At 35.9% G+C, this 27,769-nt stretch overlaps 1 protein-coding gene across 4 annotated transcripts in view; it reads left to right on the forward strand.

Moving 5' to 3' along the window:
• CDK17 (cyclin dependent kinase 17) overlaps positions 1-27,769 on the forward strand; it is a 91,854-nt gene that overhangs the window by 2,577 nt on the left and 61,508 nt on the right. Inside the window, exon 1 of one of the 4 annotated variants that reach the window (XM_083860364.1) lies at positions 3,162-3,266. The exons of the other annotated variants lie outside the window; for them this stretch is intronic. The gene's annotated coding sequence lies outside the window, so the exon portion shown is untranslated. Of the gene's footprint in view, positions 1-3,161; positions 3,267-27,769 lie in introns of those variants that run through there. 4 annotated transcript variants of the gene reach the window in all.

Genomic DNA, 27,769 nt, shown 5'->3' on the forward strand with positions numbered 1-27,769 from the left:
CAAGAAAGCTAATGAGCTGCATTTTAAAAAGTTGTATATACAAGTTGTGTATTTGTTGAATGCATCATATGGTATGATGTGAAAATGGACAAGATCATGTCTAAAAATCAAGCTCAATAATGATAAAGCTTTTCTAGCATAAGCTCGCTAAATGTTGCTTACAGTTCTTAAGTTACGGATATATTAACTTTTTAGCTGCATGCTTTCTAATGCTTACTCTTTTTTCATTTCTGCAGCAAGCCTTGTATAGCTATTGAGGCAGCAGGACACCACTGTAATCAGTGGCAGTTCAGAATTTAATATAATACACTGCAACTTCAGCATGTAATGCTTTTAAAATGCCAAATGTTTACTTGACAGTTATGGTTCACATCTAAAGAACAAACTAAGGCACTGTATTGTTAGCAATCACTGCCTTATTTTGCAGTGCACATAATTTTAGCAATGGCTTTTGCCTTCTTGAGTGTAAGAACTGGGACTTTGGGGTTCTTTTTGGTGCCTGCTCACATACTGATGTAGCAACTTGAATGATAGAGGTAAAAGCATTTTATATTTACATATTTTAATCACTAGACAATAATTTCCCTTTTAAAAATAAGTCTAGGCCTAGGGGCCATTTAAAACTTTCTGAATATCTTATATCCTGTTACTTACTCTTTTTGAGCCCTGGCAACATTTCTCTCCATGAAACAGAACTTTCTCCAGAAATACCCACTAGTGGTGTGGGATGGGTTTTTTTCCTGTGTATTTTGTGAAAAGTCATGAAGCACTTTTGACAGCTTTTATCTGAAGAAGAATATAAGGTAACGCTTGTTTAGAAAAATGACTTCTTATAATTTTGTACTGAATACAAATTCATAGATACTTATTCTTCATTAACTTGATGGATTGGCAATTCTTCCAGCATTGTTGGTTTCCTGAACTTCTTTTAGCAGTGATGTCAACTGTCAAGAGTTTAGTAGAACTGGCTAATTAGAACACGTACAAACAGCAGTTTAAACCACTGATAGCCACAAGGAATAAACAAGACCTGTACTTGAGCTGATTTGCTGACTTGGAGCACAAGAATATTGGGAAAGGAAAAAAAACATCAGGTTCTTTAGTTCTGTGATGCCGTTATATGGAAAACAATTACTAAAATGGGTGCATAAATCAGGTAATTTGTGTTGGACCAGCTTTTGATACATCAGTCCTTGGATAGTAAGGCTTTAGCCACATCCTTGGAGATCATTATACCCTATACCCAATTGTGCTGTAAAATACCATAAACACATTGATACTGGGAATCGTTGTAACAGTGCTTTAGTGGCATACTTGGGCTTTTGTGGTATAGTGCTTGCTTTTAAAAGATCAGAAATTTCATTCACTGGGAAACATGTTTATCAGGGGTGCTATGCCTAAGCACGAATGTCAGAAAAAACAGAAATGTGATAGAGCAGCATTGTCAATGCAGCAGCAGAAGAAACAGCTGTCGAGTCACATTTTAGTTTTTCAGGCAGTAAGCCAGAGTTAGGCAAAATAATTTTAAAAAGACCAAAAAGTACCAACTCTATAACATTTTTAACTAAATACTGAAAGGCTTCTCTAAATTTCAGGACAATTTTCTGCTTCCTTATTTCAGCAATACGTTGAAACTGCAGTAAGCTGAAGGACAGTTTTATCTTAGGTTTTGATGATGACCTTTTTGTTTTCTTTTTTTATTTATCTTCTGTGGAACAACTAGTTTTGCATATATTATGATGATCAGGGCTGTGTTATTATACCAGAACAAAGAAATGATGTATCTTTCAGTCGCACTCCTAGCTACAGTTCTTGCCTATCTTTGATTTTAGGTTGAACTTCTTAAGTATTTTGCATAAAGTGGATGTTACTCTGTGCTCTCTAATCATATTTCATTTAATTATTATCTGTACCTCATAATTGTACTCCCTTCTCTGACTGCTGTTGTTTTTAAAGGTTTGGTAGAGTTTCACAACAGTCTCTGATTTTTAACATCTGCATTTTGTCAGCTTCACTAAAGATACTTGGATGTTTTCAGTTTGTGTTAAGGTTGTCAGAATCATGACATTCTCTTCTTTGCTTGGTGGATTAGAGCATTTTGCAGGCATGTAGTTGTACTGAGACAGTAATATCATAGTGAACTGTCATAACCTGTGTAGTCTTTCAGAAATATCTTTTCCCAAGTATTTCTGGCTTCCTGTTCTTATGATATGGAAGTATCTTTGTTTGGATGTTGTTTGGGTATGTGCAAGGTGTGTCTTTATACAGCAGTCATTAAAGTTAACATTTCATGAGGTTTACAGTTAATTGGTGTTCACTGAACTAAGTATCTTTGCAAAATATGGATTACTAAGAATTATCAAAGAATATTAGTCATCAGCAAAACCGTTGTCCTGTAATTGGGAGAAAATTGTTTGGATTAAAAAGTTATGGTCTATAGGTTAGTTTACAAAAAATGTGAAGAAGCCAGTTTACGAAAATGTAAAGAAATTGACATATTAATTGAGATCAATTAATATGATTGCTAAGAAAGGCCAGAGTCTGTGATGAGGAAAGCCCATGCTGTCACCAACTATTACAATTAGGTGTATTTTAGTATGAAATTGTATTCTAAGAAGGCCATTAGCCTGTTAGAAAATCTGAAGAAAATGTAAGCATTTGATGTTCTTAGAATAGGTTGATGTTCATGAAATACTGCTATATTCATAAGTAGACCAGCTGATAGTCGTATGTGGTTCTCTGAGACATTTTCCAAGAGAACCTGAAGATGTTAAACAGCTGTCACTGAAGTTGTGAGGTAAGAGTTGTATAAGTGGCTAGGGCACTTTCTGGAGTGGAAATGCTGGTCATATATCTCAATATGTCTCAGAACACTGAAAAATTATGTGATTTTAGCACAACTAAGGTTTCTTTCAGTGATTTTAGGAGTTAGTTATATACATGGTATTGAATATTGACGGAGCGGGAGATTAAGCAAAGAAAACAACTGTTGTTCAGCATATATTTATAGAGGACCAATCTTGTGAAACTAACGTCTGGTTCTCTTGATAAGATTAAATACTTCATGTGGTACGTTGTTGATACTGCAGACAGGCGTCACTGAAACTTTTTACTTGGCTCTTACGTGGCATTTTGATTATGGAACTAAAATGATAGATCAAGTGACAGCCTATGAAATGGTTTAAAACCCAGTGGATAATGTGAATCAAGTGGTTACCTATAAATAGTTGCTGTTACGTAACCATGTGTGATGAGGGCTCCTCATGGTAAGTTTGAAGAAGCCCTGGGAAACCTGCTCAGTGTCAGCTGTTGGGCACTGCTACTAATGAAGTGAAAGTCAGTGAAGATTGCCCATTATTTCTGTAGCTCCGGCAAATTGGGGAAAGGATAGATACTGAAGAATGGGCCATTAGCACAGGGTGGATGCTTGGAAAAATGGCAGCTTCCTCTTTGTTTACTTATATTTTATATCGGGCTTTAAAAGATTGAATACAGTGTATTAACTTTTAAAATAAATAAGTTATATTTGAATTCTAAATCAAATAAATGCAGCTATTAATATTAGCTTTTAGTTTGGGTATTTTTTTCTGTAAGGTTTGGAATAGTTTCTCGTGTATAATACAGAACAGATACTAAGTTTTGATCTGCATTCATGTATGTGGGGTTTAGGAAGAGCTTTTATTTTGAAAATATAGTAATCAATAATATAATTAGTAGTACATAGGAGGAGGAGAAGCAGTTATGAAGTAGTAGATTACATTTTATATTTCCATCTGTTTTCTATATGTCGTGAAATGAAATTGAGTTTCTCAATATACAGTTCATAAATATTCTCTGTAGGCCAAAAAAGATGTGGCTGTATATACCTTGAACTGGGGAAAATTAAAATTAAAATCTGTCATTAGTTTATTGCTAGTGCATCATCCACTGTCCTTTATCGGCATCTGGTTGTCATAAACAGTGGTAGAGCACCTCCATGTGCAGTGGGCTTCTTGCCTGCTTAGCTGCTGTTTGCTCTTACAGCTGTGTCATAAATATCCTACTAAATGGTTCCAGCGTCTGCTTGTAAAGCCTGGGTCTGTTTCATAGTTCACCTTATTTATGCTTGCTCTGAAACCCAAATATAAAACTAAGGACTGCCTATGTGACTATGAGAGACAAAGCTTGGGCTGCTGCTGCCTGTGAATAACTCAGTTGCTCCACAGAAAAGTTCAACCTGGCATAACTCTGGCGCTATCACTCAAAGCTGCATTTATTTTCCCCTTTGCTGACTGCTGCTCTCATCCCCACATTCCTCCCTTTGTACCAGTAGGTGTCTTGTGACTCTGTCAGGGTGCCTGGTGCAGGTTACATGCTGTGTCTGGGTTCAACTTCACTTTCATGTGTACAGGTAAATAATGGTCACTTTCTCTAGTATCGATGGAAAAACAGCCGTTTGTAATTACTTTTTTTTTTAAATATCCTGAGCAGATGGGAGGGGAAACTTCCTGTGTACAGAGAGGAAAGGAGGTGCTCAGCTGCTAAATATATCAACCATATATGCTGCATTGAAATCTTTTAAAAATGATGTGTAAAACAGTAGCTCAGAAATTTACTTTGGTACTGGGTAAGAAGGCACAGTGTGGAAATAATTATTGATATATCTTGTAAAATATATTTTTGATTTTTAATATGGGTACATGTTTGAGATGAAAGGAAGTAGGATTTTTAGTGTGGAAATCAATGGTGTTGGATGAAAGACATCTAAGGAAACTAAAAATTACATTTTTTTTCTTGCAAATAATATTTAAAAACAACAAAACGAGCTGAAAATGAACTACAGTAGGAATTTGAAAAATGACTTTACTATAGTATTCGTATTTTAAAATGGGCCTAGTAGTGGAGTTGTGCAGGGTTCTTGTTTTGTTTCTGAAGAATCGATAACCTCAGGAGAGAGGAGATCATTGGCATCACTGAAGCCACAGTTTGGATTTAAATCACTAATATTTACAGTGAAATTTACAGACACAGTGGTCTTGAGAATAATGGCCTGTACAATACTCAGGTAAAGCAATTTCAGAGGCAATTCCAAAAATACAAGGTTTTCCATAATGTTTCATTACCTTTGTAAATGTGATTCAGTAGGTTATGGCAAAGAAGCAAAATATTTTGAAGCTTATGCTATTTACTTTCAGGATTAAACAAGATAAACAGCTTAACAGTGTTCCCATTTGCACAAGTCACGGTATTTTTAAAACTGCTGCTCATAATTCTGGGTTGTTTATCAGGGAATACAGTTAACCTAAATGTCTTTTGGAGGCTTGTTTCTGATACATCTTAGTATAATTCTCGAAACCAAAAATGTGTGATCCATAAACCAAAAACTAGCTTTAAAATGTATTTAGTTAGAAGGTGGCCTTTGGTTATTAAGCATAGTCTCTTCTTTTTTTCTTTTTTCCTCTTCCCTTGTGGGCTGCACAGGAGAAACAACATAATGGTGTATAGTAATTAGTTTCTTCAGTGGTTATATGCCTTTCTTCTTGAATTTTGCAATTTTGGTATTTTAGAAGTAATACAAAGCAGATGATGAGTTCTGAAGATAGGGATTTGATATGCTTTGGTATACCATCAGCTTAATTACTAATACTTAATATTTTTAAATGTGTTTGAGTATGGTTTGTATATAAAATATTAAGTGTTCGGTGTGGTTAATTAAGTGTTCTGAACCTGCTTTCTTTAAAAGGGACTTTTTTTTTAATTGTTCCTGGTGGTCTTATGTAATAGAAGTTTTGGCCTCCTGATATTTATGAATATTTCTGGTAGTGGAGGGGATAAACATTAGTTGAAGGATTTAAGTCATTAGTTGTTTGTCACTGTTAAAAGTTAATTTGAGCACGAATGGATAGCTAGTAATCATTTTCACCTGTAGCTGCATCTTAACAAAATACCTATATTCTTCTTAATCATCCATTTCTAGCAGTGGGTAGATAAAACCTGTGTTTTTTTTCACATCTAAAATATGAATTATGCCAGATTGACTGATTTGCATTATGCCTTATTTTTTAAAATGCATGTCTATGCAACCAGTAGAGAGTAATAGGTTCAGAGGGTAATCCAAAGATCTTAATACAGAGCCACCTCTCTTTCCGTATTTACCTTGGAGGGAGCCCGTCAGAACCATTGTTTTTGTATTACAGCATTACAGTTTGAGTTGAATTAAGCTCTTATTTCCAAATCACTTCTGTTGCATCAGCAAACTGAAGAGGTTTCCACACCTGTCTGCATTACGAAGTTGATGGTGAAGAAGGACGAGAGAGACTGGCTGGGGGGATGGAGGCAAGCACTTTCTTACTGGTGGTGGGAAACTGTGAAGTGTCTCCAGCACTGCTGTGAAACTTTGTCTTAAGTGCCTCACCTGCCTAAAGATGATGAGTGTTGATTCCCACCCCCCTCCACCTCCTCCATTTATGCATTTAGGTCTTTCAGTAAATAAGCAATAAAACATGCAGATTTTTATTTGTTCATCACTCCTGCTTGCAAGTGTTTGGCACTAGAATTTTAAAATACTAGTCACGTGAGTAGTAGTGATAGTATATTTTAATATTGAAATATGTTCCTGAATGAACTGTGTTCATGTTATGTCTTCTGGCAATTCCAGAAACTAGGATTGCAAGGATAAATAAAAATTATCTTCTTTTTTTTGTAGTAGAACCTTGTTCTTTGTATATATATGCTCTGCAGTAAAGTAAGACAAGTGAAGATTTGAGCATATCTTACACCTGCAGTTGATGGTCATTCTTGACTTTTCAATGATATTATACTATATTAAGTTAATGGTAAATTTACATCTTTATATGATTAGATTGTCATATCTGCTCTTGGTAACCAAAATTGTATCTTAGTTCAGAGTTTGTTGTTTGTTTTGTGTTTTTATTTGAAAGATGAGATGTGAAATCTTTTTTCTGGTTAAATTTTGAGAATAAATCATTGGTAGACATTATTTGCCAAGTTCTATGCTAGTTTAGATAACTTGCTCAAGATATTTTAAAATATGACTGCAGCAGGTTTTGTGTAATGGCATTGTTCAGTTCTTATGAAAAGTAGCACATCACTAGCTAAAAAAAAAAATATATAGGGATGGATTATGTTAATTTTTGGTTGTTTCATTTGAGGCTTCTTTAATATACTGATCTTAAGGATATGGGTGCTGAGGATGCTTTGAAAATCAGCCTTAGTGGAGTTGTCTACAGAGACCCATCAATAGAAATAATACTGTGACAGCGCCTGAAAACCTGGTGGCATGGATTCTAGTAAATATTTCCAAGATAAAACTGCAGGAGAAGCAAAGACAGTGTATCTTTAAAATACTGCTAAGCCACCTTTATACTAATAGAATGGCATATCTTTTCCTGTTTCTATGTCTAGATGTTATCTTGCTCTCAGTCTGTTTATACCAATGTAAATGAATCTAACCTGGATTATTTAATCTACATTATTGCTTTATGTCTCAGTGTAGTTAATTGCATGAGACCTCTTCCAGTCATATCTCATACAGAAGTAATGTAATATGTAACCTCAGTGCTTCCAGCCAGATCTGAGACACAGACTTGGAAAACAGCCCTGTTAACTGCCTTACATAAGAAGTTTTCTCTTAACTATGTTTGATATGCAAAGCTTCCAATAGTAGGCTGTTAAAGAACCCCCCACAAAGGTCTTTGTCACTGAAGGAGGAAAAAAGCCTGAACTGTCTGATAAAGCACAGGAAGCAAAACTGTTGACAGAGAAAATTCCATTTCTGTATAGTCACTTTTATGAGAAGTGCCACTCCCCAAAGGTAATATATTTAACTATTAGTGGATCCTCGTGACAGAATAGATTTTTTTCTCTTGTATTCAAAGATTTGAAAGGGATAAAGAAAACATGGGTTAATATTCTTCCAAAGTTTTTTGTGGTATTTTGCTGTGTTATTTGTGCTATGTTCTAGTTTATAAATGTTTGCCTCTCCATGATCATAAGAGGCTTTGGAAAAATAACATACTCTGTTTTGTGCAGAAATCAGAGAAATTTATGATGGTCTTTTAATCTCATTTAACTCCTGTCAAAGCTCCTTCCACAGTGTGCACAAGCCTTGCTTTTTCTGCTAGGTGGTAATATTCCAGCTGGGTTGACTTACCGTGGCTCTTTATCAGAAAGTCTAGGAAACTTTTTGATTAAGCAGTCTGAAATACAGACTGTTTTCAGCATAGAGATACATTTTTATTTTTAATAATGTCCCTTGGCCTCTTTGGATGAGTAGTTCCGTTGTATTTTTGAACCAAACCTTAGGGTTAGCAGTGGTTTTGTTGGGTAGCGGAGGAGACAGAAGGTGTCAGGAATGGGGGGAAGGAGTGCAAAACCAGGACCAAGGGCGTGGTGTTCTTTGCACTCATCCACAGTCGGATATTACTGGAGTATGTTTGGCCAGGTTTTCCTAACTCTTTTCTGGCTTTTGCTATATATGTTGTGCAGAAATTTATTTACTTAAATAATTCCATGAGATAAGCTGTACGAATTTGTACTGTTGTAATGAAGAGGGAAACTTGTAGCTTCTGATCAGGGAAAGCTCTGTGTGAAAACAGTACAAGAATTGCCCTGTAGAATTACTTAATTCTGTGTCAAAGTGCTCCTTAGGGACAGTCTATCTTATCACATTGAAGGGGCTTTTATCTTGAATTTTGTTTTTAAATTGTGTGCTAACTTTTAACTTCAAACAAGTAAAAGGAGGAAATATGATGTATATTAAGTGTTAACTAAATTAATAGAAAAGAGAAAGGCAGGTAGATAGAAGAACATTCTGACCTTGTAGAGAACAGAAAATATTTAACATTATAGTAAGCATTAGTAGGCCTTGGTATGTTTTGCTTAAGGTGTCTGAAAATAACTCAAATAATGTGAACTGTTTTTATATTTTGGATTATTGAAAATCCTATTTCTGATGTATTTGGAAGTGTTCTTACTTGAAAGGTGCAATGAAAGTTTCAGATATTTCCTTAGTGAAACTTGCATGTTTATTGGGAGGAGGAGGTTTAAAATTGCAATTTTATGCCTGGGTGAAATTTGTATATGGCAAATGAGATGTAAAGAAAGGCAACCACATACTCTTCACACATGCAAGAGCATGTTCTGTCAGCAGTTTCTGCAGTTATTTTTGTTGCTCACTTCATGATTAGTTAATGTGTGTTGGGCATGTTATAAATGCATGTCTGGCATATCAGAATATGATTTATACTGTGTAAATCATAAATACTTCATTCAGTATTTTCACTGCTCATTACCCAGAATTGTCTTGCAGCACTTGAGAGAGTAAATGAATTCTCCTAAGACCTAAATGCTGTCATCAGCAATATCTCCATGTTTACATTCTCAGCTGCATGGAACACTTTTTGAAATTACCTGCTGTGTGAATAAAGAATATTAAAGTCTTTGTCATGCTAAAGTAGAAGTTTAATACAAGCACTAAATAAATTAAAAATAGGGTTCTTTTCTGAAAGAAATTGATGTCTCAAATTTAGATATCCAGTCTCAAAACAGCAGTATTAATCATCTAGTTGGGTTAAAGAGAAAGTTTCTTTTAAACAGCTTTTGATTGTTATTCAAAGTTAATTGTTTATTTTAAAGGGAGAAGTGAACAGTCTTTGTATGAAATGGTGAACAATGCTAAAATTAACCTGATCTGAAGTATGTGATGTACTGTTTAACAAAATGATGCACCTTAAATTAAGAAAATAGCAATGTCTTCTAGGTGTTTTTATTTATACAATCAGATCAACATAAATAATCTGAATTAAAACCAGAATTTGAGTCTTTTTCACAGGAGGTCGCGCCTCTCTAGGAGTACAGGTATCTGGAAGTGACGTTTCTGTCCTGGGGGGTGTGAGACTGACTGGGGTCAGGGTGTGATGGGGACTGGGCTCTTCGTAGCCTGGCTGTGCCATGGAGAGTGGTGTGGCCACCATGGCTTTCCTTCTGGTGCCTCTAGTGAGTGCATTCTTCAATGATGAAACTAGCTTGCTACTTTAAGGCTCAGAAAAGCATATTAAATTGTTGCTTTAATCCTTTTCTTTCAACTAGTGAGACCTGGTGAATTGTTGAGTTCTTGTTCCTGTCCGTATTCTCACTAACTTGATCATTTGGTCTTCCCGGCTGGCAGACGTACACTCAGGACTTGATGTTGGTACCAATGTAAAGAGATGTCTGAGAAAGAGATTAGGTTGAGACTAGTGTGAGCTACAGGAGAATGAAATTAATTCATTTGCAGGGTATTCACCTGTTTCAGCTATACTTGTTTCAAGGATAAAAAAAAAGTTGTGGTTTAAGAGTAGAAAAGCTTTGAAGTAAATATGTATTTGCTGTCACCTCCAAATGTCTGAACTGAGTAGGTTATATACCAGTATGGATGGGATCCATTGTGATTAAAAACTTTCTTAGTTAACTCTACCTATCCATGTAAAAGATAGCAAATATGTGCTATTCTGACTTCTGGGTTTAGTTCATAAAGCTGAAATGTGAGGCACAAACAAAAATGTTGCTGTGATACTATAAAAAGGGTTCTTGAAGTGAGGATTTGTGCCTGGTATTATCCCCTGCTGTTCTACATATACAGCATAAAAACTGATTCTAAGCCTGTTCTAGTGATGCTGGTAGGTGTCTTTATATACATAATCTGGATAGGGGTGTGCATGTGTTTGTTTGTTAGTAGAAGCTGAACCAACTTGAGGAAATTCTTTTTTCCCCTGCTGCACTCTGCATGAGGTTTACAATAACTTGCTTTAGCTTGTCCCCGTGCTGTGTTTTCTTTCAATGTGATAGTCATAAGGGTAGAGTAGGGATGGCCTTTTCCATCACTTGATGGTGCAGAACAGCTTTCCTCCTCTGCAGACTTTGAAGGATTCCCATGATAGGAGGATAACACACAGGGTGGTTAATACACTGTGGTTTTCTCTCTGAGTGGGAGCTTAATTTAATGGCATTTAGAAGAGTTCATATTTAGCCATCTCCTTTTGTTACATGAGTTATTTGCTGCAAAGCTCTTTCCTGTATATGCTCATTGACCTAAGCACCAATGTGTCAGACTGCTGTTCATCAGACCTCTACATTCCAAAAAATGGCACACTTTCACTTTGTCCTCCAATATGCTCTGCCAAGTGCATGTAGTGTATTATGAAACAAAGGGAGACCTTAGGCCTTTTAGTTGACTTGGTGATTAAATTAGGTAATTCTCATAGAGGATACTTTGGTCATAAATGGAGTAAAAACCTGTTCATTACAAGCCTTATTCATAAAAAACATTTATTCTACCCTTATACCTCATGCCATAACCTCATCTTGTTTTAATAAATGTCAGCTAGTGTAACACATAATTAAACTGTTTTGAACAATTTCTCAATTATCATAATAAATTGTGAAACAAACTATGTCAATCCTTTAATTCATATCAAAACAAGCTGGGTTTTGGGCTTGTTGTGCTGTCTTAAGGAAGTACATTCAATGAGAACTTTTGCTGGTTTGTAAAACATGAACTGCGCAAGAAATTGAGCTTCAGAAGTTTATTGAACTGTAGATAGAGTAATACTGTTTTGACAGTAGCAGACTGATCCCTATTCTTGCTTTCATTTTGTTGTGAAGTACAAGTGGTTCAGCATGGTATTTACAACTGGATTTGTTTGTTACACCTGAGAATGGAAAGTTTACCTTTAGGTGTCTTGCTAGTATGTATGACAGGAAGTGTCTGTTTCAGTTCTTTGCCACCCCTTATTTTTTCAGTTGTTCATTTGCTCTGTATAACTGCAAAGAAGATATACTAATGTTTATTTCAAAGGGTTGATACAAGAGTTCTTAAATTGTCATGTATTTCAAGAGTTTATAAATCGTCAGATTTGGCTTACAGAATTTTCTTGGTCTCTGCATATACTAACTGCAGTAGGATGCCACGTGTGTAGCTTACTTTATTAATCTTTGGATTGGGGTTTTTATCTCAAAAGTCTTCTACCAAATGAAAGTTTACTACTGCATTTTGATATTTTACATCATCTTGCTGGGGTACTCATGAGCATTTAATAAGGTTAATTTTCTTTATATTGGAATTTCTAATCCACTAAAAGTATTTTCTGCTTGACTTTTGTACTTGGTTATAACTCTGTCATATTTCAATAGTAAGCAAGAACTAATCTAGTGTGAGAAGAAGCAGGATACCTGGCTTGTGTAACCCTACTGTAATAGATTTCCACAGCATGCAGACAGTATGTGTAGCAAGACTAGGCTTAAAAAGAGTTGCTCCCAACTTTACTTTGTAAATCAGATTTGAATATTTAAAATGCAAATTTGATGATAAATAAATATTTCAAAACCAAATCAGTGGTAATTGTGTTAACCCTGTAGAGGGGAGATTCTTGGATAGAATTATAGAGGTTTTTATTTTGAAGCTTGTTAGAGTGAAAAAGAGATGTGGAAGATGGACGTGGGGGAGAGGGCAGCTCTTATAGATCAGTCAGTCTTATCCCTAGGGCATCCTCATTCTTTGTGTGTCACTGACATTCAGCATGTGAAATCTGCCATTTATTTTCCTCTGATGTTTGAGACAAGTAGCAAATTTATTTTTTTTAATCCAAAGCTTAAAGCTTTTTCTAGCAGGTTATCAGGTAGTTTTAGTTACCTGATAACCTGTATGTTTAGTTACTTTACTTCAGAAGTTAACTGTGTTTTTGTTAATTGTTCCTTGTTGAAGGGGAAAGCTGCTCTTCAGGTATAGCTTTATCAGCTGCAGTGTAAATGTATCTGCATGGGCGCTGTCCTCTGCATGTGTCTCAGATCTGCAAGCTGCATGTAGATAGGTTTGCAGGTTCAGTATTTTTTTTTTTTCATAGTCTCTCATACTTAGTGAAGTTCTTCAAGCTTGTTACAGGTACAGATTAATTCTTGGAAAGGTAATTGATGTGTACCTACAGAATTTATGTTGTATGTGGGAATATCTTTGTTATCAGGATTTGATTGAAGTTCACAGAAGCTTATAATGAGGAATTAGGTGTTGGGAAAAGATGTCCCTCTGTGCTTGGTTTGGTTCAGATTTGCTTTGGTAATGTTTAACTGTCTTTGCTTTTATGCTGTCAAAATGTCATTATTTGGATCTTTCCCAATGTTTTTATTCAAGTGATAGGAAACAGAAGGGAAGGAACTAATTGGGATGAGTCTAGGAAACATGCTCTGAATACACGGTACAGCATTTGTGCTTTCTTATCCAGATTTCCAGCATGTGAGATGTGTGATGGCAGAGGCATCGTTGACAATGCAGTTATAGCTCATGGGGAGTCCAAAATGTGTTTTCTTCTCTACTGCCACTAAAGCAAAGTGTGCATATTTCTCCTTAGTGAGGTTCTCTCAAATTCTTGCTTTATGAAGAGAAGCTTGTCTTGTTAGTTCATGAGTAATGGCTGCATCCTACTATCTCTTTTGTCAGCAGAGGGTAGAATTTCCTCCTACACACAGGGAAAAAAGAAAAAATTAGAAAGTGATAGAAGCTAAAATCAAAATAAGTGTGAGAAGAAATAGGCCAGATTAATCACTGGTTCTCTAAGACAGCAGTTCTTTCTTTAGGTGAGAAAATTACCCTTTTCTTGGTAGTGGTATTGTCAGGGGGCCAGGCAACACCTATGTTGCCAGGCAGAGGGTGCTTGCCTGTATTGATGTTACACATTTGATTAAGGCAGAATGGAAAACTACCTGCAGTTCTGAAGCACCTGATACCTTGGTTGCTTCATTGCAAGAGAATAAGGCACTTAAAACTCACTAAAATCCTGAACTGTGATGTTTTATAATCCGTAAGTGCCTCAGCAGTATTGTGAGGGCAGTATAAGTGGCACCAATTTAAACAAAAGCATGAGGGGAAATAGTTTGTGGTGGATTGTGCATCTTTTTCGTTACCTTTTGTATACTGCAGTACTGCAGCAGTGATACCTGAGCTGGCTATAGAGTATTTGGTATACACATTGCGGCTGGCAGAAGCCTTTCAACAGGAGTGGTTGCAGAAAATGTTATAAAATTTCCTATGAAGTCTTACCACTCGTCTCCCTCCATGACTTAAGTTTTTTATTCCCTGCAGGTTAAAAACCTTTCACTTTTCAATGTTCCATTTAACTTCAACGTTTGGAAACTGGAGTAATTGGGTTTTTTTCAACAATTAATCTGTTTCATGATCTGTGACAGCAAGTGGTCAGTGAATGTTTATTTCCCCCTCACCCCAACAATTCATTATACTACTTGAAATACAGTATAAATACACAATAAAAGTACTCCATGTCATGCTGAAAATGAGATGTTTGTTGAGGCTGTGCAAAGCAAGAGCTTGTTTGAAAACTGTGTATTTTGTGGGCTTGTCATCACCTGCTATTGTATTACAAGTTCTCGAGTCTAAAATGAAAGTATTCCACTGTCAGTCCTGGAATATGCAGTATACAAATGTTACATGGGAAGTAATATTTGACAATCCTTTTGAAACACCTTTCTCTCTATTGTTGTTATGCTAGTAGATTTTTTTTTCTTGCGGGAGTTGACAGCTTAAAACATCCTTATTAGGGAGGTGTATGAGCTTAAGTAGTCACGATCTCCATTTCAATCACTGGTAAGAGTTATGTTAGAAAACAGGTAGTGTGGCATTGCTGACAGTTTATTCTACTAAATAAGAAAATTGCTTACAACTTCTTGCCTGTAAACCAAGTCTTTTTTTTTTCCTTCCCCCCCCTCCCCCCCCAATCTGGAAAGCCAGGTAATTGGTTTTCAGGAAGCCACTTTTGCCTTTTTCTTCTTTATTTATGTGTTAGCTTGGTTATTTTGTTTTTCTCTAAACAACAAAGCATAACGATTTTTAGCTTTAGTTGACTTTCATATTGGCAGTCTAATGGCAAGATTTAGATGTAAGTTTATATAGAAAAGACAAATAATACAAAAAATACAGAAGGAAGAAAAAGAACTCTTTTTGTAATTTTTTTTTTGTATTTATTTAGATTCAGAAAACTCATATTTTTAAGGTTAAGGTGAAATAGAAACACATTTCTGTTGATTTTCCAGTCTATATTATAGTTATTGATTTTTGGGAATCAGTACTTGGGCTGATTTATTTTGGTGGTTGATAAATTGATTTGATATTTCAGATTTACTAAGTTACAGTTTGTTAGATTTGCAAGTTACAGATTTTCACTGGAAAAGCTAAATCAAATGTGATCTTCATTTTTCAAAATCATTTGATTATTTGTATCTTTGCTATGATCCCTGTTAATTTCTTCAGCTCTTCTTTACAATAACTTACTTGACTCAAGTTTGGAAACTTCAGAAAAATTATGTGATTTCTTATGTGTTTCCTACATATCCTGAAAAGGGTAGGATTTCCTACGTAATTCACTCAGCATCTCTGAATGTTAAAAATAGATCTGTGAAATTCTTCCCATTTTTGGCAATTTTTTGTTTGTAATTTTGCTATTTTGATTGCTTTTATTTCTAATAAAAATTTATAGCTGATGTTTAAACAAACGAGGCTAGCATGAAAGTCGGAATTTTTAAAATCAAAGCTAAAAGGGGGAAAATACTAAAAATATTTGTCAAGATTTAAGCATTGGAGAGAGAGAGTAGTTAATTTCTGATTTCAGTAAGAGCCTCTTCTAGATTAGCATTTTGTTCTTTTTATTTCAAATCTTCATTGTAGCTTTGCTTATTTGACTACATCTATTTCTTTATATTAAGCAGTTCAGGAGAATTTAATCCTTTGCCTATATAGTGCAATCAGAAATAAGCTTTGACACACAAGGAAGAGTAAGCTAAACAGCAGAAATGCATATTAAAGTACTCTTACATAAGGAGGGTATTTTTAAATGATGCTGGCTTAGTGGTGTGGATTTTGTTAAGGCACAGTCTTGTAAACACATGCAGCTAAAAAACAAGACTGTCTTAAGCATGGGAATTTTTCTGTAGAGATCTTGGAGGGCTGAGAGACTAAATCCATTGTCAATGTTCTTTCTCATTTTATTTGAAAGGTTGGAGGGTTATTCACTGGGGTTTTTGTTGTAGTTTTTACTTCACAGCCAGATTCAACTTGCATGCAATTTTCAAGAGCTTTCACAATTTCCTTTTTTGATGCTCTTATTAAAATAAGAGATAAAGGAGAGAAAAAGAAGAATACACAGAAAAACTTCACTACCTCTAAGGCATACTCAAGATTCTGAAAATGCTTTTCTGAGCAGCGTCCATCATAATGGAATCCGGATCAGAGCGGGAGCACCTGTAAAATGCATTTACTTTCTTCTGTTGTTGTAATAGCAAGATGTGAATTTCAGCTGTGCCCTGGGCTGCATCCAAAGCAGTGTGGCCAAGCAGGACAAGGAAAGGGATTCTGCCTCTGCTGTGCTCTGGTGGGACCCTACCTGCAATGCTGCATCCAGCTCTGGGGTCCCAGCACAGGAAGGACATGGACCTGTTGGAGTGAGTCCAGAGGAGGGACACCAAGCTGATCAAAGGTGTGAGGAAAGGCTGAGAGAATGTTCAGCCTCAAAAAGAGGTTCTCGGATGGCCTGATTGCAGCCTTCCAGTAACCTGAAGGGAGACAGCAGGAAAGATGGAGAGATGTTTCCAGGGGCATGCAGTGACAGGTCACGGGGGAATGGATTAAAATTGAGATTAGTTTTCGATTAGATATTGGGATTAAATTCTTATACCGTGAGGATGGTGAGGTACTGGAACAGGTTGCTTAGAGCAGCTGTGAATGCCCCATTCCTAGAAGTGTTCAAGGTCAGGCTGGATGAGGCTTTGAGCAGCCTGGTCTAGTGAGAGGCATCCCTTCTTATGGTGGAGGAGTTGGAACTAGATAATTTTTAAGGTCTCTTCCAACCCAAACCATTCTAGGATTCAAAGAATCATAGAATGCCTTGTTCTGTAATTCTAAATATGGCTTTAATATTTGTTAATGCTATTAAAAATAAAACAGTCATAGATTAGATAATGGGGGGAAAGATGGAAAAATGGATTCTAAAAGAACATTCATATTTTATGCTTTGATACCAGGCTAGTAGCTGAATTTGTAGCTAGGTAAGCAATCCTGAAAATTGTCAGGAAAAGTGGGTGTGTTTTTGTAGTGTTGACTTATTGACCACTTTATACTGTTCTTTGTTTGATTTTGATCCATGGCTATTCTGAACATATTTCATGTTGCAGTTCTACTGGATGACTTAAATGATCCATACAGGGAACTGAGGGTTGAGACATATATTTATCTAGAGCAAATCCTTCTTTGAAGATTAGTTTATAGAGACATTGTTTACATTATTTTCATTCCAGATGTACTGGTTTTGATGGCATACTTTTCAACAGAGGGCATGCAAGTCTAGTGAAGTTACAATTTTTTTCATATTAATATTTTTCTTTTTGAATTTATCCATTTGTGGCAAAATGGTGAGAATGTCCACATCCAGGAATCAAGTAGTTGGTTAATATGTCTATACTGCTATATATTTTTTCCATCTGTTGTTTAGCCATACATACCCTAATATATTATGATCAAATACTGCAAATGTTGCAAGTAACTTTACCTTCAGGAATAATGCATTTATTCCCAAGTAGTCTTGTTGTTCCTTTGCTGAAGTTAAAATAGTTCTATAAAATGTGAAGCATTGAGAAAATAAACAGAAAAATCATCAGTGATGGCCATACAGCCCTTCGCTGTCGTGTATTGCTTTTCATAGTCAAGAAGAATCAATCTTGCTTCCAAGAAATCAATTCTAGTATTAATGTGTATGCTTAGGCAGCATGCTATTGTACAACTGTTAGTATATTCAAATAGACATATATATATATATATATATAATATTTTTATGGATTCAAACAAATATTTCTTGCAGGTTAGTAGCTTATTGTATCAGAAACTTTAGTTGTAGTTGCTTCAAAACCAGATATAAATATGCATTGTGACAATGCTGAAATTATGTAAAATATCAAATGTTCCTGTCAAGTTGGCTGAGTCATGTATTTCTCTCAACTTCTCTTTTTTTGTTATTTCAGATTTAAGGAACTGTTTTGCAGCATACAAGACAATTAGAAATAATAACACACTTCAGTATTTTTACTTCAAATAGTTTCTACTGCATGAAATTTAAGTTGGCCATCTAAGGTAAAGGATGGACACAGATGGCAGAATAATGGCTGGCCTAGTGGTCTACTTCATAGTATAAAGGAGTATTTTAATTTTATAAGAAATGAAGTCTAGTTTTAAAAACAGACTAGATGAATTAATTTTTTAGAGCAACCAGTTTAAGAGCAAAAAAAATACATGGTATTAAAACTGGATAACTTTCAAGTGCTATGCCTTTGCTTTTAAATAAATCTGGTTTACCAAAACAAGTGAAATTATTTGCAGTACACATTGAAATTTTTTACCTGGACAGTGTAACAGGCTTGCATACTCCTGTCTCTGTAAGAGTTGGCTTTTGGGTTTGTGCTGTCATCCTCATAAATCACAGCTGTCTTGCTTTGTCTGAAAAGGAAAGAAATTGTTGGTTTACCTACAGGGGATGAGTTACAATTCTCTTAAAAAACCCTTTTGAATATTACCTTATTTTTGAATAAAACAAAATTCCTTTTTGGGTTTTGAAGGTTTTTGATAAATCTTTATTAAGACTTTTATTCTTTACTTCAGTTTCTCATGGCCTGACTTCTTGTTTCATCACACTTCTGGGCTTTCCACCGTTTTTGGGGATGTAATAAATGAAGAGCCTACCAAACTGGAGCTTACATAATATATTTGTGTCTCTGAGGAATGAGATCCATTTTCGTGCTATCAGTTGTAGTCATCATTCCTTTGACTAAATGTTCAAATGATTTTTAGAACATAGTAACACTCCATTGACTTAAGGCTTCCTGTGCACAATAAAGGAAATCAGAGATCTTTGAAGTACTGGAGATCTTGTGTGCCATTCCCTTTTAAAGATTAAAACCTCATATAGGCACTTAAGGGTTCACAAATTAGATGAGGCAAATCATTAACATATTTTTCAATAGGTTGAAGATATATTATCACTTTATTCTTTCTTGCATTACTTTTATAAGAAGACTTCACAACTACGAAATAGCCGACACCTTGTCCTTTAGTCTTTTGTGTCCTTCTTAGGAGTGATTTCTGAAGGAACAACCTCTTGAGGCTAGACACTTCATAGAGATCTAATTTTGTAAAGGTGAATAAAAAGCAAAAACCCATGACACTGAGTAAAGAGAATGGTAACTTGACTGAACAATTCGTGTTCCTATGCAAGACAGAGGCCTTAGTTTCAAGATGGTCTTGGTTCTTAAACTTTGGAGTGGTTCTTGAACCTTTTTTTTTTTCTTAAAACCACTTGAGAAATGAGAAAGTGAAGATTTGGAAAACAGAAAATTTTGTATTTTACCATAAAATTTCAAGAGCTGATGGAAACTTTTGAAAAGCTCTGTTCGCAAATGAAATTTAAAGCAAGGCTTTAAGTTAGGTTGGTCTAATGGTTCTTATGGAAGTTGATGAGAGTTTAAATGTCTTCAGTAGGAGAGTAATTAAGACAACAATAGAAATAAAAAAGAAGAAAAATTTTACTCAATGGTGGAAAAGATTTTTTAAAACAAAATAAGAATGTTAACCCATAAGTGGACTTCTTGCAATTCCTTGTTTCTTTGATGTGTGAAATAAGGCTACTTAGGGAGCCATAGTGTTTTGTGGTTGCTCTTTTACTCTGGAGAGCCAGCTCTCTCTTTGTGGGCTCCTGTACCTCAGCTTGCAGCTGCACCTCCAGCAACAGCAGATTTGTTCATTACTCTCCCTGCAGGATCACCCAGCAGTGCAAGCTTGATCCAGATCAAGTGTAAGCAAATAATAGCACTTCTGTTGACTTGATCAGAACATGCAACAATGCTGCTTTTCTGCTTCGTGGTGGCTGTGGTAGCACAGTTGATCCTCTATTCAGCGCGTAGGTTTGAAACAGAGTTACGCTTCCAGTGTTTTGAACAAATTCATACAGAAAAGCTGGAAAACTCTGGTGCTATGCATCATGTGAATGTGTGGGCTTTTGATCTAGTAATTAGGCAGTCTAATACCCAGTTTACTGTCTTGAAATGTAGATCAAATCTGCCCTTTTCCTTATTTATTGGTGAGAGAACTTGTTGCGTACAGATTACTCTAGCCCTTTATCTCATAGTTTTCAATACCTTGTCAGTCTTCTCTCTACTTCAGTTTCTCCTCACTTGTCATTTCAGTTTGCATCTGTCTGTCATTCTTTGCCTGTTGTAGTTCTTTGTTTAAACTTCATTCTCCATCTGCTTTATCATGGAAGCATCAATATATGTTTAGCTTTAGAACTTGTAGTTCAGCTTTTATTGCAGTTTTTTAAATTGTAGATTCCAGGGTAACTTTCCTATCAAGAACAAATTTGCATGTACTGTTTCACAGTCTTTTTTAGTAAATACTAAAATATTGGTATGATACTATAAATGAAGATAGATAATTCTTTTTTTCTTTTCCCTAAGACTGCACAGTGATAGGACATAATTTCTCTTCAGTAGCTTATATTCTATAATGAAATTGAAGACTGATAAGCTGAAGAGACAATTCAAGTAGCTTTTATATAAATTATAATGTGGACAGCAAAATACAGATTGAGCTGTTAAAGTGAACATCACATAAGGTTAGGATTGTGTTTAGATCATTATAATCTCTGCAGTTTTTTTATGTTTACTTGGTTGCTTGCCACCTTCAAAGATTTTTGTTTGAGATTTTGCTCAGTTTCTTTTACTTGATTGGTTTCAGTAGCAGTATACTAAGATAATATATATTTTACTTGTTATTTCTCTGGAAATTTAATTATTTTTTTTTAGCAAGCCCTGTTTAATTTAGCAGATCTGGTCTTGATTCTTTGGAACCATCTTCACTTTCATCAACTTGAGCATGTTTTGTATTTTTTATATAAAACAAAGGTGATTATGCTACTTCAATTCATCAGACAAAAGGAACTTTATGCCTGCCGCATGCGCTACCATCATCAGTTTCTCCTGCTGCTTTTTTTTTTAATAAAGCTAATGAATTCAGAAGGGAAATAGTTCATAACTACGTAACAGTTTGTGTCTGTTTTCTCTTTATTTATGATAAATAGCTTCATTTTGGACCCTGCTTCTAACAGTAGAGATAGCTAAGCTGTGAAGATCCGAAGCTCTCTTGGTTGTGTAGGGTCATGGAATGGTTTGGGTTAGGAGGGACATTAAGGATCATCTACTTCTAACCCATCTGCCATGGGCATGAGCGCCTTGTACTACACCAGGTTACTCAGGGCCCCATTCCGCCTTGAACACTTCCTGAGGTGGTCTGCAAGTTCTCTGGACAGCCAGTTCCAGTGCCTCACCACCCTTGTAGTAAAGAATTTCTTTGGACTGTTTAATCCAAATCTACCCTCCATCAGCTATAAGGCCATTCACCCTTGTCCTCTCAATACATGCCACTGTTAAAAGTGCCTCTCCAGCTCTCTTATAGGCCCTTTTTAGGCACTGGAAGGTGCTAAAAGGCCTCTCCAGCACCTTCTCTCAGGTTTTCCTTGTAGGAGAGGCCTCTGATCATCTTGGTGACCCTCCAATGGACTTGTTCCAATAGGTCCCACATCTTCCTTGTGGTAGGCGCCTCAGAGCTGGCTGCAGCACTCCAGGTGAGGTCTCACAGGGCAGGGCAGAAGGGAAAAAAATCCCTTGCCTTGCCGGCTATGCTGCCTTGGATACATCTCAGGGTACACTTGGCTTTCTGAGTTGCAAGTGCACACTGACAGGACTCATTGAGCCTCTAGTTCACACACACACCCAAGTCCTTCTCCTCATGACTGCTCTCAGAACAACCTCTCAGATGTCTGAAAGGATTTTCGTAAACATTCATTATCTTACTACGTTGTGTTTTAGTTCCATGGTAAATTTCATTTCCAAATGAATTAGAAAACCTAAAAGTTATGTCTTACAATCTGTAGTCACTATAGCAGCATAGTGAAAGAAGAATCTGAACTGTAGAGACAATAACAATCATTTTGAAGAGCTATAATTGGGGGAACTGCCCCCAATTATATCTAAAACTTGTCTAAATACCCTGGTAAAAATCCCTTTAAAAAGTGTTTCTTATAACTTGTGCTAGGGGCATAACTGGGTTCAGAGATGGACCTTAGAGAAATGTTGTAAGTTTCACCAGTGATGTGGAATAAAAGATACAAATATCCCAATAAATTTAGAGCACTGAGATTGTCCCAATTATTTGAAATTACAATAATAATGATAATTTTTTTAAAAGAGTCCATAAGATTAATCCAGACAACTGATAACCAACTGTAGTATTTTTAAGTTAAATTTCGAAATGTAATAACTTTAAAGTAACAAGATCTGGGAATAGAACCTCAGATTTGTGCTCAATTCAAGTAAATTTGGTCAAAGGCTATGGCTTGTTCTAGTGAGTCATTCTGATACAAGAAATGGTTATGCCTAGACCATTACTGTTAGAGATAGTATATGAACCATGTTGGGAAGAAAAACATGAGTTCATTTTGCTGTATGAATATATAATATACCTTTAGGTGGTATATTGGTTGGACTGCCATCCAACAGTTTATTTCATATGATTAATATCAGAAATGGCAGAAAGGAGAGTGCATGTCAACAGTTCAGTAGACAGAAGGAAGCATGCACAGTCCAGTAGACAGAAAATTCAGGTTTTTATTTCCCTACTGCACGGTTGCTATGACCTGGCCTTCCTAAAAACTGCTATTTCTTTATAACTTCCACGGTTTGCTTACTGTTACCAAACACAAGCATAAAATTTCCTAACTGTGCATGTGTATCTTGTTTCTCTGGTGCCTCTACTAATGGAGGCCTCTGCCATTCTGGTTTGCCATTCAGCTGATGAGAAGTTTCATTCTCAAATCTTGTTACAAAAGTGTGTTAAATAGATTAGAGTCCAGGGAGATGAAAAAAAATCAAGGCTTACTTCATGGCAACAGTCTGGCAGATTTTTATTCTTTATTTAAATTTTCATCAGAATGTAAGAGTGAAATAATTGTATAACCAGAATCTTAAAGGTTTGGGGGGATTAGTTAAGAAACCTTCTTTAAGAGCAAGTGTCATTAGTCTTCCATAATAAAAACACTCCGCTTGTTTTATTTACTTTAAAGATAGATGTGATTACCGGGTGTTGTGCTGCAACTGTATTCAAGATGCACAGCTTAAATTTTGGTATGGTTGTACCTGATTATTTTATGCCTTACTAATGAGACAGATGTCTGGTCCTTTTGAAGGCCTTTTCTTGGGTTCCCTTTTATTAAATAGTAATGTAGACTGATTTTAAAGAAAGTAAAGCTATAAATCTGAATTACAAGTACTACAAGTGAAAACTAGAAGCTTCTTAGACTGTTTAATTTTAGGCTTTATGGATCCTAGTTACTTAAAGGGAATAAACTGCAGTGGGAAGATTTCTGGTAACTCTTCAGCATGCTTTGGTATGTTGAAAGGCAGCGTACCTGGGTGGTAACGCAAATACAAGCTTCCCTTAGAATGCATGTAATATTATTTTAAAGAATATTTTGGCAAAAGGGTACTGTTTTCCAAGGCTGTTGAAGTGTGTAATTCAAGACCAGCTCAAGTACCTGACATAGAAACAGTAGTCTGGTGAAAGAGTACCATGTTCTAAACTTTCAAAGAAACAGACCTTCTGTTAAATCAGTCAAAACACCATCTTTTACTCTATGAGATGACAGATCACATCCGTTGGACTTTGTATATTGAGGGTAAATACTGTAAATTTAAGGATTGAATACAGGGCGGGGGGAAACCAATAAGGGTGTTCCAAAGGAGGCTAAGGAACAAAGAATCAAGTAGATTTAAGAAAAATAAATTACTAAGGTAACATCTGTTGCTCTTAAACTTGGTTTATTAGTTTTGAGTATTAGTGGCACTTTGGTGTGGATTTTCTTTGTCTCTTCATCCCAGCACATAGATTCCAGGAAGAATTATGGAAACAAAGTTGCTGAAGGAATGTAGTAGAGAGAGGGAGGAAAGAATTGGTCATTTCTCTCATTGTAGAGGGATAGTGATCCAAATTGTCCTCGGGCATGTTTTGATAATACGAGTAATGATTTTAAACTGAAAGAGAGTAGATTCAGACTAGATAAAAGGAATATTTTTTTTATGCTGAGAGTGGTTAAACACTGGAGCAGTTTGCCTAGGAGATGCTCCATCTCTGGAAATGCACAGTCAGTTTGGTCAGGGTTCTGAGCAGCTTGGTCTAGTTGAAGATGTCTCTGTTCGTTGCAGAGATGTTAGACTGGGTGACCTTTGAGGGTCTCTTCCAACCCAAGCCATTCTGTGATTCTCTCTCAACTGGACTACTTTGAGTTGTGTCATCTGGTGACATTATAGCAACAGGGTTATTTTATTTTTTTATAACAGGTTGTATTTTTCTCCCCTGGAATTTTACAGCAAAACTGCTTCAGTACTTCTCCAACTGAAAAAATTACTTTCAGTATTGATCTTTATTAGAGCATAATATTATGTGATGCTGAAGTAGGGAATTTGAGTCTACGTAGAGGCAAAAATTTAAATTTACCTTTTCATAAAACATTTTTTGTTGGTGAGACAAATCTTAGAGTTTGGAAGCTTTATCCAGATCATTGGCAGTCATAGCAGTATCAGCCTCTGCAATGCAATTAACACCCAGAATGGAAAGTAGTTTGCTGTTTGAGGGTTTGGCTCGCTGTTTGTCCTTGCCGAGATGAGATTGTGTAAGCACTGGGCTCTAATAGCTGAAGAATAATATTGTTAATAGTTTGGAAAAAATTATTTTGAAGATAAATAAAAAATATCACTTCTTTTTTCTGCCTGATAAACAAAACAGGGCAAATGTATCTGCCCAGCACAAATACATATTTGGAAACCGTATTCTCTACATCCTGTTTGATTCTTTAACTGTTTCTTTACAGAAATTCTGTAGTAAAATATTCATCTGTCTTTCCTCTGACTTCAAAATGTAGCTTGCAGGAGAATTATACAGAAATTCTGCTTTATCAGTGTTGCTTGCCTGGCATTAGTCACAGTTACTTTACCTTTTTATAATTCTATTAAAAATATATTTGAAGGCTACATGTCTTTCAGGTTGTGTTTCCTAATTATTTGTGTCTGGTTTAATATTATTGACTGATAGTAATACTTGTTACTTTCCAGGGTTTGCTGTATACTAAAGCTTTCTTACTGGCCTGACATTTACTTGCAGATACACAAGTTTTCTTTTTTAGTGATTGCTGTTCATCTCCTCTACTGAGTCAAGATGAAGTATTGCCACTGACTCAGTTCCATATAACCTTTTGTTGTTGTTTCTTAATCTTTCTCTGGACTGTGTTCAAGGTCCAGAAATCTTGCTTGGATACCTTCAGGTAGAGAATTGTTTATGCTAAGATGAGGTAGTGTGAAGTTTGAGTCAGCGTCCTTTGATGTGTTAGACTGTTTGCTCAGTCTGGAAGGGGAGTGGCCTCTCAAACTGATTAACTGGAGTCACCCAGATTACATAGTGGTAATTTCGTTGTTCTGCTTAGTTTTGGAATCTGGAACCTTTGTCTGGACAGCCTCAGTTACTTGGAGGAAGAGCAATATGTAAGATTCTGTGTAAAAGACGCGCAGGGAGGACTGATCTGCTCAGGCAAAGACAAGAAACATCAAGTGATACCGGAAGATCTTCAGTTTTTGTATCTGTTAGTCTCCATGTGGGGCTCTTGTTCTTCAGCCAACAGTGACAGTTCTGAGAGCTTGATGTATGGCAGTTGCCTTATTTTGTGTGTTTAAATAAAGTTGTACCTTTTTTTTTTTCCTCCTGGCTTCTTGAACCCTGAAAAATACCTGTTGTGAGGCTGTCACCTGTTGAGACTTAATTTGTGAGCAGAATATTGGTGCAGGCGTAAGACAGAAGAGTCTGCATGTGGTTATTGTGGTGGGTATTGTAGTGGCCAGAAGCTGTTGCTGCAGAAGAAGGCACTTGTGCTTTATTTCCTATCCATTTGTTATTTTCCCATCATCTTCCCTTAACAGCATTTGCTGTTGTCCTTTATCTTGTTCATAGATTGTTTTTATTTCAGATCCCAGGTTTTGTTTAGCTAAGCTAAACAGGCTTTTGGCAAAACCGCAGCTTTTCAGGCTATTTTTCTGGTACACAACAGTACTGTCATAGTGCTCCCTGTAAGGACAGTCTTACCTTGGATTTGTTGTGCACTAATGATCAGTACTCTGCTTCTGTGGAGGTGCTAAATTGGCTTAAGCAGCTTCATGATTTCCCCTCTGCCTTGTAGGACGTACTGCCACCACCTTGTTGCCAACACAGCTATTTGCAAAGCTGCTTGGCAAAACATACGTTAAAACTCTATTTTCTTTCCCAGGTTGTCAGCTAAATAATCATTTGCATTAGGAATTGTGTCTTACGTGTTTAGTATCCTTGGCAGTGAATACTGAAATGATCCATGTGTGCTTATTTGGTTGACCATTAAATGGCAGTATGAACACTTCAGGCACACATAGCAACATTTGTCTGAATGCTGTAACAGAACAAATTGGTGCCGTGCTAGGACAATCTTGGCTGCTATGTAAAAATTAATACAGCAGGAAAATAGAGTAATGGACTTATGGTTCAGAGATTTTCTGCTACTGAGGAATCTCTGAAGTTTACTGATGACAGGATTGGAGAAGGGAAGAAAAGACAGTAATTTGTAAGTTTTAAATAATACCAAATCAGAGAAGTTTATAAGTTTAGGTAGAAGATGTTCATGAATTCAAACAAATTTTTGAACCATAGTTCTAAGATTATTCATTGCAAAGATGAGTTTATTTACTGGTCTTCTGGAATTACCTTTGAAATATCTCAGTGGAGCTATTAAACTTACTCAGCCTGAATATAAGAAACTGCTTTAGGCTGTTGTTTCTGTCAGTAGTTGCTTTCTTAGTTGTGGCCAAGGTATTCCATCTCTCTTATTTCAGGAATAGTAGTTATACCGTTGACAGTATTATTATCATCAGAAATCTCTAGAAAAACACAGAATACAGAAGAGACTGATAAATCTTGGGCATTAAATGTTTCAAAAATATTTGTTTTATCATACCTTTTTCTTAATGTCTTATTTTGTGTCTCTATGTAATGCCTTCAGTGTATCAGATCTTCTGTGTGGCCTATTATTTGTTAGAAAAATATACATATATGTCATCAGTACTGTAGAATGTATTCTGTACCATGATGCTTATTGGTCTCTTAATTCACTAAGTGAAAACTCTTCTTGTATTGTTATATCATTCTTCCTTAAGGAAAAAGAAAATCAAAAACAAACTGTCAATTACTATGAAAGAATTTGAGGTTTATGGATTTTGTTTTGCTTTGTTTTTGTCTTCTACATGTACATGGAAGTGTGAGAGAAAGGCATCCAAAGCTGTATGTTTTTAAACTGTTCATGGCTCTTTGATATTATTTTTAGGCACAGAGCTGTACATACAGTAATTATGGAAGGGTTTGATTTTACAATTGCCTGATTTGGTTTACTGTCAGGACTCTCTGGGTTGCCTGATGGGACTTGTTTTGTGTTCACACTATAGAGAACATGTATAGAGATTCAACAACTAATAAAGCAAAAATGTGACATTGGGAGAAAAAAATTATGAGCTAGAAAACTATTTCTTATAACAACTTTCATTTTGTGTGCACTATTAACAGTTA

Source organism: Zosterops lateralis (genome assembly GCF_965231275.1).
Source record: "Zosterops lateralis genome assembly, chromosome: 4".
NCBI classification, from domain to species: domain Eukaryota; kingdom Metazoa; phylum Chordata; class Aves; order Passeriformes; family Zosteropidae; genus Zosterops; species Zosterops lateralis.